General features: G+C 39.6%; 1 long non-coding RNA gene across 1 annotated transcript; it reads left to right on the top strand.

Annotated features, from left to right (window-relative positions):
• Positions 1 to 392: 392 nt before the first annotated feature.
• Positions 393 to 9,785, top strand: LOC121077456. Its single transcript, XR_005824055.1, has 3 exons — positions 393 to 554; positions 1,937 to 1,979; positions 9,642 to 9,785. It is a non-coding gene; the product is annotated as an uncharacterized LOC121077456 (long non-coding RNA).
• Positions 9,786 to 10,036: the final 251 nt, after the last annotated feature.

Raw genomic sequence — 10,036 nt, 5'->3', positions numbered from 1 at the left:
GCAATTGCTTAGTGACTACATTTCCTTTCTGCTGCTCAAATAACTGACATTTAGGAAATTAAAAATGATCTCTAGGTACAAGCATCTTACAGGTGCGTATGAATTTTGGCACTGGCACATGAATTTTCCTTCTCTGTCTAGGCTAGCATTCTGCCTCTAATGCTGGGAAAAAGGCACAAGAAACACAACAGTTGCTAGTTCCAGATAAGAACTCCCCTGGAGGAAATGTTCTTCCTAATAACTGGTAATCAAAAATTCATGTCTGACGACTTATTTCCATGCTAAGTCTCGTCCCATGGTTTAAAAGTCTGGTTTTATTTCTTAGTAATGTAGTATTTGATGATGATGTTGTTGTTGATGAAATATTTGGTTCTTTTTGTATACAGCTATACTACTGGTCCTGATTATGTCATGGGGCCTTAGGGTGGTCATGGAAGAAACAGATTACGTTACTCAAGCCAGCAGCAGCAGCACATGCTCACCCCGCTATCCAGCCAACATTCCTCAACTCTGACCTGAGGACCACCTCTGGAGATAAGAGTCCCTTCTTATCAGTGAGTCCTCGTTTTTTCTGCCAAGTCTGTTAGCAAAAACGACATTCAGAGGCAACAGTACAGTTTTGGACAGCAGAGGCTTGTTCACCAGAAACTGTTCTGAAATCACTAGAATGATTTCATGTAGACCACCAGAAACTATGTATTGTAACAGACTCATTTCACCTAGGGCTTGAACCCTGAAGAACTGGCAGATTATCAGTTCTGTAACTCATTTGTTTCCTCAAGACCTGGCACTTGTTTAACTGTTTCTATCAAAACAGTATCATGAGTAGCATGCATATGAGCAACAGTGTAAATCAGTAGATGTTATTTCCACTTTAAAGATGGAACCTGTCTCTACTGTATTCTTGACTGGGGTTGTCATGTTATAAAATTAAAAGTATTCTTCATGTGGCTAATTATTTGCCCAAATCACAAATACCTTTTTTTTTTTTTTTTTTTTTTTTTTTTTTTTTTTACCCACAAATAGCTCATACTGGTTTTCAGTTGTCAAAAACCACTACCATGTAATCAGAGGGGTGGCTGAGAGACAGATGTCTTAAAAACTTAGGTCCTGCAGACTTGCTCATATATTTTTCAGTAGCAACATACAATAGCAAATGATAAATTATCCTGACTAACTGCAGACAGCTCTTTCTGTAAAGTTCACAAAAAGATTAAAAATTAGTTGATAACTTCTCCATGAATCAGTTTGTACTTTCCAGTCATGTTTGCGACCATTTTCCCAGGATGACCTTAAAACATTTTATAATTTTATTTCATGTATCTGAGTATAAAGCTGTACTCATGCATCATTTAGCACTCTTCAGCTGAGAAGGTCGCTATTTTGGCAGAGCTGAGTGTTGATGTCTTTATGGATGGAAAATTCTGGTTTTACATTATATCAGTAACTCTACAAGATGTGATAATGGGATTTAGGGATCTAATCTGCAAAACAATGAATGAGATCCAACTCTGTTCTTGTTAAGCTTTGAAAGAAAATCTGACTTCTGTGGCACATGCAAGTCCTGTTTAGTTATTTGCTTGAAACTGAAAGGCTGAAGAACAGGAAAATCAGTGTTTTTATCCTTCCTCCAACATATGTATTTATAAAATATACAGATTCCTTTCCTATTTTATTTTTTAACTAGGAATGAAATAAGACTGAAATATTTTGAAATATCTTTCTCTTGGATAGGATGTTATGGAATATTTATTTTTCCTGTTATGGAATATTTGTTCTCTTAAAGCCTTCATCTACAGTCTCACAACACAGAGAAAATAAATCCTTCCAATCTTAAATGTCTGGAGCAAAACTGACAATTTCACTTTTGCTATGGGAACCTGATGTGTTGTTGTTTTTTTTTAATTTTATTTTGTTTTATTTTTTCTCCATATAGATGCTGGTTGGAATGTACCTTGAAAGTCACATGAGAGCTTCAGGTTTGTACTTTTCTAAATGTGGTCTGTCTGTGCGTTTTATAGAAGGTGATCATCCTGATTTGCTTTGTAAATTGTGTTTCTTTTCTTCTGCATTAATAAGTTATTATACAATAACAAGAGATTAGCTGATCAAAAAAGTGGCCACTTTTCACCATGTGTTGTCCAAAATGCTGTGAGACCTACTTTTTAGATAGTATTACCACTGGCTCAAGGCAGGAGCTGGGCTGTAACGCTGTTGTGCTGTGGGGACAGGGAATTCCACAAAGTCTGAGGTCAGGTGGCTAGGCAGGGTTCCTGTTAATGCCCCATGACACTTTGGATCCAAAAGCAATAAATCCAAATTTTTCCCCTCCTGGGGATTACAAATGATGTCTTAATTTACCAGCACTAAGAAAACTCCTTTTCTTATCTCTTTGTTTATAACAGCTTTTTTATTTCATAACAGAAAAATCCAAAAGCAAGTCCTAGAAACTTTCAATTTAAAATCTTAAAACAAAGTGAGCTGGCCTGATTCTTTCTACAGTAGGCATCATCAAGACTTTCTATCTTGAATACTTTCTGTTTCAAAAATGTTTTTCTCACAATATCTATTTTTAAATGTTGATTGGTCTTTTGAAAATGATAGGTATCTGTTATTGAATAAGTTGAGATGAACAGGGAAAGTCTTTGCTGCTGACTACAGTGTTAGCACTTATGTTGCATTCAGGATTTATTCTCCTAACTTCGGAGGTAAATAAAGAGATTTTCTCCTACCTGTGAGGGAAGGCCAGACATGGAAGAGCAAAGCAGAGCCAAGCTTTGAAGTCAGCAGATCACCATTTATTCTGTGCTCAGACCACTACATCCCTTATGTTTGCAGATACTGGTTCATTCAGCCCTCCAGAAATCTAATTGTTTTAGGATTTCCAGTGTCTAGCTTCACAGTAGCATTACTTGCCATGCAGAAGCCTGGCTATTTCAAGACAATTAAGAGATATGAGGAGAATTGGTGGAAGAGTGAATCAGGGGTCATAGTCTAGTTCACTACCCAGCCAACCAACTCAGTCTGATAAATGAAAACAAAATACAAAGTTTAAGAGGAGCGAAAAAAATCTTAATAAATAATTAGAGCTTGAATGTTTCAGAGAACCAGGTTTTCTTGGCAACACCAGGCAGTAGTCATTTCTGAACAAACAAGAATGAAATTTGTGTTTCAGTGAAGGAGTTTGGGAAGCCTGTTTGCCATGCCACACAAAGACCATTTCTGATGCTCTCTGCCAGATGAATTTCTTCTGTGTGCTGGAGGTGGGCAGAAACGTGATACATTCATAAGAAGATGTGCCACAGATGCAAGGTCAGTCTGTTCCCCAGAAGAGACAGGCCATGCTCTGAAGGCATCACTTGTGTCGACATGCCGGGGCCATTTGGTTTTTAACCAGTTAGGTGCTGGCTCCACTATTCAGAGGCACTGAGCTTCTACACCCATTCATGTCAGCAGGGTTCGCATCTGTTCAGCAGTTGTAAAAAAATCAGGCCTGCAAGTATGTTTTACAGGTGTCTGTAGTGCACATACAGCAGTTTGTTCCTGTGTGAGCTAGGGAACACAGGTTTATACAAGAGGCTGACCTTGGGAAATGCCTCCTTAATCAGAAATACAGAAAACTGCAAGCCAGTTAGTGCCTACTGAAGCCCTTTGCCACAAGGAGGTATTGCTAGTGGTACCTGTGAAATGGGAAAACAAGGCACAGGAAACTGAATGTTCCCTCTGTAACCCCACATGTGGTCCAGTAGCCCGTATTGCCTCTCAACTCATTTATGCTGCTGTGCATGGCTGGGGGGGAGCCTAGGCTCCCCTTTTAAAGCAAGACGGGGGGGGATTTTCCCTTCCAGTCCCCCATGGGATGTTCCCCCCAGTCCACCCTACAGCATCAGGTAGGGCTTGGGAAGGGCAGTCAGAGTGGCCCCGGACAAAGGGGGCAGCGAGAGGAGTTGTGTTAGCCTATTCTGCATTTGCCATCCCTAAAACCCTCTCCCCCAGTGCCAGCTCATGGGGGTTCCCACTCCTTCTGCACCCTTCACCTCCATGCAGTTCCACCTGTCCCTCAGCTGCCAGGGAAAGAAGATAATAGGTGTTAACTAATGCTTCTGCCCTTGCCCCGTGTTCTTGCAACATCCATTTTCCTCGTTGGGCTTTTGGGCTTAAGATTGGGCACCTGGGCAAGAGCTGACTGCCATCTCCTTTTTACCTTTCAGGCCCTCTCACTGCACTCCCACATTAAGAGGTTTGTTTGCTTTAAGAAAGCGTTTGCTGTCATTGAGAAGGAATGTATAAAATCTGGTGTCAATAAGCTTAATTGGTGTGAAGGCTTGATTGGGTTTGGGGGAGAGGTGTAGATATTGCCTCCTGCTGAACTCTCTAAAGAGTCCTGGTGGCTTGGCCTTGCTGGAGAGAGCTCTTGAGCAGGAGCTTAAGGTGTATGAGTAAAGTCCTCAGACAAAAGGAAAAATGCAATTAGTGGTGGGTTTTTAATGTAGCTGGTGGTAGTCAGCTTTGGTGCAAAGACTGGAATTAGTGCTGAAGTGCACGGAGATGTTGAGGAAGTAGAGCTGGTGGGTTGGGGAGGAGAAGCTTGTATGGTGGAAGAGGGGAGGTTTTCTGGATCTGGGATAATCTGGGATTCCCAGGGAGAGGCTTGCTAGCTAAACCAGAGAGTCTTGGTTCCTGCTGGTGTGGTTCAACCTTCCTGGGAAGACACTTCAATGTGCGTTTGATTAAGAAGAAAACAGGCAGAACAAGTGGAAAATAACAGTACATCTCCAAAGAAAATTCCAGTAGGCAGGATCTGTTATTTGGCTTCAGCTGGGAAGTCTAGGCTAAGTAATCTGCTTTTTAGAGGTTAGCAAAGGGGGTACAAGTGTGCACTTCAGGGTAAAAGAAATTAAAGGGTAGCACAGCTGCTAAAAAATTAAAGATGATGTATTTGCTTCTATAAATGCAACATGTTTGCCAGAACTCGGCAGTTGGATTAAACTCAAAGCATATGTTCTCTGACTTTAGGATTATCCCACACTGGGCTGCATCCATCAGTTCTGCTCTCTCCTTAGCAAAACAGCCAAAGCTCTGTAAAGCACTAGAATTGTCTATCTGCAGTCCAGCCATCCTTGTACCTCCTCCAGTTCAGTCCTTAAACTTCCTTTTTCTTCTTTTATCCTGTTCATTCCCTATATAGGTTCTTCCCAGGTTTTAGGTTTCCTTCCTTTTTCTTTCTAATGTCTTTATTTTTAAAGTATTTTCCTTATTATTTTGCCTCCGATAAATGACTGTCATATGTTCAATGCATTTTCAGATAAAGTACTTTTATGTTCTCTCCTTTACTTCCTTCACATTTCAGAGAGGCTCATCAAAAGCACCCCGAAATAAATCTGATTTTCTTTAACTTGCACAAAAATCGACAACAATAGGCTTCTGATTTCCTCATATTACTTAGCTTTTATACTGATCGGTAACTTATCAGTGTTTCCTTGCTTATTTCAATCTTGTTTACGTTGTAAGCTCTTTATATCAGACACAGTTGTTTTATTACAATCACTTAAACACTAGAACAATTAAATCGTGGTTTGTATTCAAGGTGAATCCTAAACTGTTGGTAAGAGAATAATTCAGCACAGAGATATTCATCTCCCCGTATAGGGTGTTTGCTACAATTGGTGTTTTGGTCAGAGTTTGGATGAATTCCTAAAAATAACTTGATGATTTTCTCATCAAACATATAATGACTGACTTCAGGTTGTCCACTGATCTCTTTAATTAGCATGAAATCTGGGGTGGCTGGGAGTCCAGATCCTGTCTTTTTGGCTTTGTGTGTGCTGTCCTGCTGATTAACTGTCTAACGAAGTAGGTAGGCAGGGCATTCTGCTTGTGTCTTCCTGCATCCTTGTCCAGTTCTTCGCTAAATCTCTGTGAAAGTGAGTTGGAAATATTTGGGTGAAAGTTTTTTATTTTCAGTATAAATTTGCTGTGCTATGAAAACATAAGGATGTTACAGAATGAGATGAGTTTCAGTGATTTTACTAGATTTAAAATACTGTGGAGAGAAAAAATAAATAAAAAAGCCCATGATCATTCTTGCTGTTTGCAGAACGAAAGACTCCTCTAGAAGGTAATACTAGTTGAGCTAAGGCGATTCAAAAGGATGTTCTGTTGACGTTTAAATATTTATGCCTTTTTTGTTTGAGTCCATTTCAATCTATGAAAATTTGAGACTGAATTTTCATTTTGATAAGAAAAATGTCACTTTGCAATTTAGAACTGTGTCTTGTAAATTGTACTAAACGGAGCTGGGAGTGCTAGAGTTGCTGTGGTTATATGAATATACAATAAATACAGAAGTTTATTCCCTCCAATGACATAATCTGTGACACTTTCTTCTCTGTTGTTGTCTTCTGTTTTAATATTCTCAGACTGATTTGTCTCATTTGCCTGGGCATTTCTTCTCAAAATCTGCTTTACCAAAACTGTCCCCCATTCCAAGCAGACCTCTGTGTCTCTTTGCCTTGGAGAATGCTCTTTGCACAATGTACCTACTTTAAAAATTGCTGGTATTTTTGCTATCAGCTTCAATACAGTAGATTTATTATTTCTCAGAGCCATCCTAAACAAAAATGGCAGGAAACTGCAGTGTAACTGGGAGCTATTTCCATATTATCACCCTGAGAAAATGGCTGCTGTGCTAGGCAGTGTCTGGCTACAGCCCTAGTTGCATGTGGAAGGCATGATGTTTGAAGCCACCCTCCCTCCCGTCATGTTTATCACTTCTGGTCCAGCAGAGGCTGCACATCCAAGGGTGGGGGGGGATGAGGGGTGGGGAATAAATGCACAACTAATAATTAATAATTAATTGGACAGATCAAAAAATAATAAGAATTGCTCTTAAAGACTTCTCAAGTATGATTGCAGTGTTTAGGCTGTCCTTCTCTCTGAGTAACTGTCACACCATTAGACTAATTAGTCGGATAGATTAATGCCATCTGAGACTCTCCTGAACACAGATATTTTAGGAAACAATCCTGGTACATGTCTAGCACCTCCAGGAGGGTGGACTGTCATGCGGAAGTTTCAGATCGCCTGCTGCTAATTCCAGATGTGCAAACCCAAATGATCCAATTCCCTGTATTGCTTGGTAGGTGGGTTAGGGTGGGATCCAGAGTCGAACGCTGAGTTTGACAGCACTGTTAAGAACCGTGAAGCGAAGCTGAAGGGAAAGTAGGAGGGGGATTAGAAACCCAAGGAAAAAATGGAAGAGCACTTCATCAGCAAAACTGGAAGTATTGATCCAGGTGAAGAACTCCCAGAAGACTTGTTGCCTAACTGCACCAGCAAGGTGGCCAAGCATTCAATCAGATGCATCCTGCAGCATGTGCTTTTTTCATGGGTATAAATTATAGCTAACTGGCCACAGGGCTTGGGAGCTGAGTTCCCTGGGGACTGATTGCTGGGGGCAGGGTGTGGACTGCTGGGATCTGTCTGCAGGAGGTGGAAAGAAATCAGAAAGCAGCAAAAAACTGGGAGGAGCAGTCATGAGCATGGTCCAGAAAGGGAATGGCAAAAGGGCTCCACGAGAAGCAGAGCTGAAAGCAGGACTGGAAATTGTGCATGATTAATCTACTTGCTGTTTTCTCATTGTGTTCTGGAAACTTGACTTTATAAACTGAATTGCACCAAAGGAATATCTGGTTTTTATTATCAATCTTGTTTCTACATGGAAACAAGTCAGATCAAAGTTTTTTTTTTTTTATTATTCTTTTAAGTGCCATCATATTTTACTACATCATTTGATATCTCTCATAACCATTTTCTTTTTCTTCATTATAAATGATTAATTCAGCCTCCCAGAATATTGCAGGGTTTTAAATTGCGTATTTTGCCGAAAATTATTGGTTACTGGATCAGAAAACCTTGACTGGCTAGTAAGGAGGGAATTCTTCCTAGTTAGTATTCCTTCTGGGTAAAGAGTACCTCTAAACTAGAAACAAAGGAAAATTTTGGAGAATTTTGCTAAGTGTTTGTACTTACTATTAAAGTCAGAATAATAAGAAGCACTTTGCAGTTCCTGCTTTGTGAATATGTTCTAAATGACAAAAATTTTACTCTAAAGGTTATTTATGATTTTTTTGGATAGGGGAGGAAGCTTACAATGCACAATATTATGGAGAAATTCAAACAGATACAGGTTCTATATTAATGTTATAGCCTGATATACTTCTAAGGTTTTGCTGGACTGTCATTTCTAAAATTGCCTAGAGAAAGGAAAAGGCTTTCTCACTTCTGTCAGTTTTACATCTGTGTAATTACATGTTTCTTGGGGGATTTGCTCCTGTTTTCTCCAGTCAGGAGAGAAGTAGTCTCATAATACGCAACAAATAAATTCCACTTCCTTCAGATCTCCCAGTCAGATAGATGAAGAAAGATAATAGAAAAAAGCACTCAGACAAAAGACTGAAAGTCATGTTCCGTCTTTTGGGAGAAAAGGAGAGTAGAGCTGCCGTGACAGGGGCTGTAATAAGAGTTGTTTCATTGCGGGGGGGGGGGGGGGGGGGGGGGGGGGGTGGCGGTAGGAGGTGGGCTGCTCGCTCTGCCAGATTTTGATTTAAATGTGAACACAATGGTGAGGCACCTGTTGAGAGCTGAAAGCTTTTCTAGAGATTTTGGTGCTAATTGTCACCTCGCAGCTGGAGGATTATGTGTAACCTGAGCATTTAGCACTGAAGTTCTTACAGCAGCCTTGACAACTATTGAAGGGAAAAGTTGCTCTTTCTTTTTTCCTTTTTTTTTTTTTCCCTGCAGTTAAGACCACAAAGTGATGTTTTATAAAGTTTGTCCTTAACTTCACCTTGCTGTGATGCCCTTTCAAGAAAGAGGACTACAGCCTGCAAGTAAAGCCACCATAAATGCAAGAATGCTGTTTTCACCTCAAAAGTAACTGTAATTCTACTGAATGTTGCATCATGTGCAGAACTGAGTCAAATCTCCCATTCTCTTGCAATTGGCCCATGTGTGTTTCTTCTGTATTCTTAAAATACCTTCCATTATATGAACATAGTAAATCTAAATTGATCCTCTGTTGCCTGCAATTGGTGAGCTAATAATAGACAGTAGAACAGATAACAATTCATTGAATGCCTGCTTAAGACTCCATTCTCTTCACTGAGCCATAATAGGATCAAATTCACATTAAATTTGATGGGAATTCATATATTTTCTTTCTTGTTGCAAGAAAACAGAATGCTAGTTTCATGGAGGGTTATGGTACCAGTCTTTTATCACACATCTGCAGACAAGCAATAGAAAGCATTGTTACTCATCGTATTTGGGTGACATACAAGTAGCTGCAAATCATGAAATTGGACTCCTGAAACCTAGTTCTCCTTCATTTACTCCTAACCAGAATTAACTGCGGAAGTTCCTCAAGGTTTACATTAATTTTCATGTATGAACTTTTTCTAATTCAGTGTAAGTTTAGGCTTCTTAATTTACATTCTTAAAAAGAATGTCAAAGAGAGAGGATTGAGTTGCATATACAAGTCTAAGTTGCACTCCTAGCTTGAACACCCTGCTGTTTTTTCCAAAGAGAAAGTGTGCCAGTTTTTAGAGCTTTAGCTAATACTGAATTCTCTCTTATCTAGGTTCAAATGTAGTAAAGAAGAGAGAGTTTTCATGGTGAAGAACTTGATGTTGACTTTACAAATGTACTGATGGAGAACGTGGTAAAACCTGAGAATAATGAGGGCCAAAGGAAAATCTTCTACCTCCTTCAGCTGTGACTTCTACAAAGGTAAGGTTGAAAACCCTCGTGAGAAATGAAACAGTGAAGAGCTTATCTGGAATATTTCAGTTAAAGAGCCATAACTTCTACAACGTATTGTCATATTTGCTTTTTTGGTTTGCTATTCAAAAGTGTGGAATTAATTACATGTAATTGTCGCTCAGTAAGCTTTAAACAATTTCCTTAAAAGTGTGACTGTCTTACCTTACTGTTTGCTCTGCAATTTCCAGTGGATTACCTGCAGCTTTCTAAACA

This window comes from Cygnus olor, chromosome 13 (assembly GCF_009769625.2).
Source record: "Cygnus olor isolate bCygOlo1 chromosome 13, bCygOlo1.pri.v2, whole genome shotgun sequence".
Classification (NCBI taxonomy): Eukaryota; Metazoa; Chordata; class Aves; order Anseriformes; family Anatidae; genus Cygnus; species Cygnus olor.
Note: the sequence above shows the minus strand (reverse complement) of the source record. Positions and strands in the feature narration are given on the sequence as shown.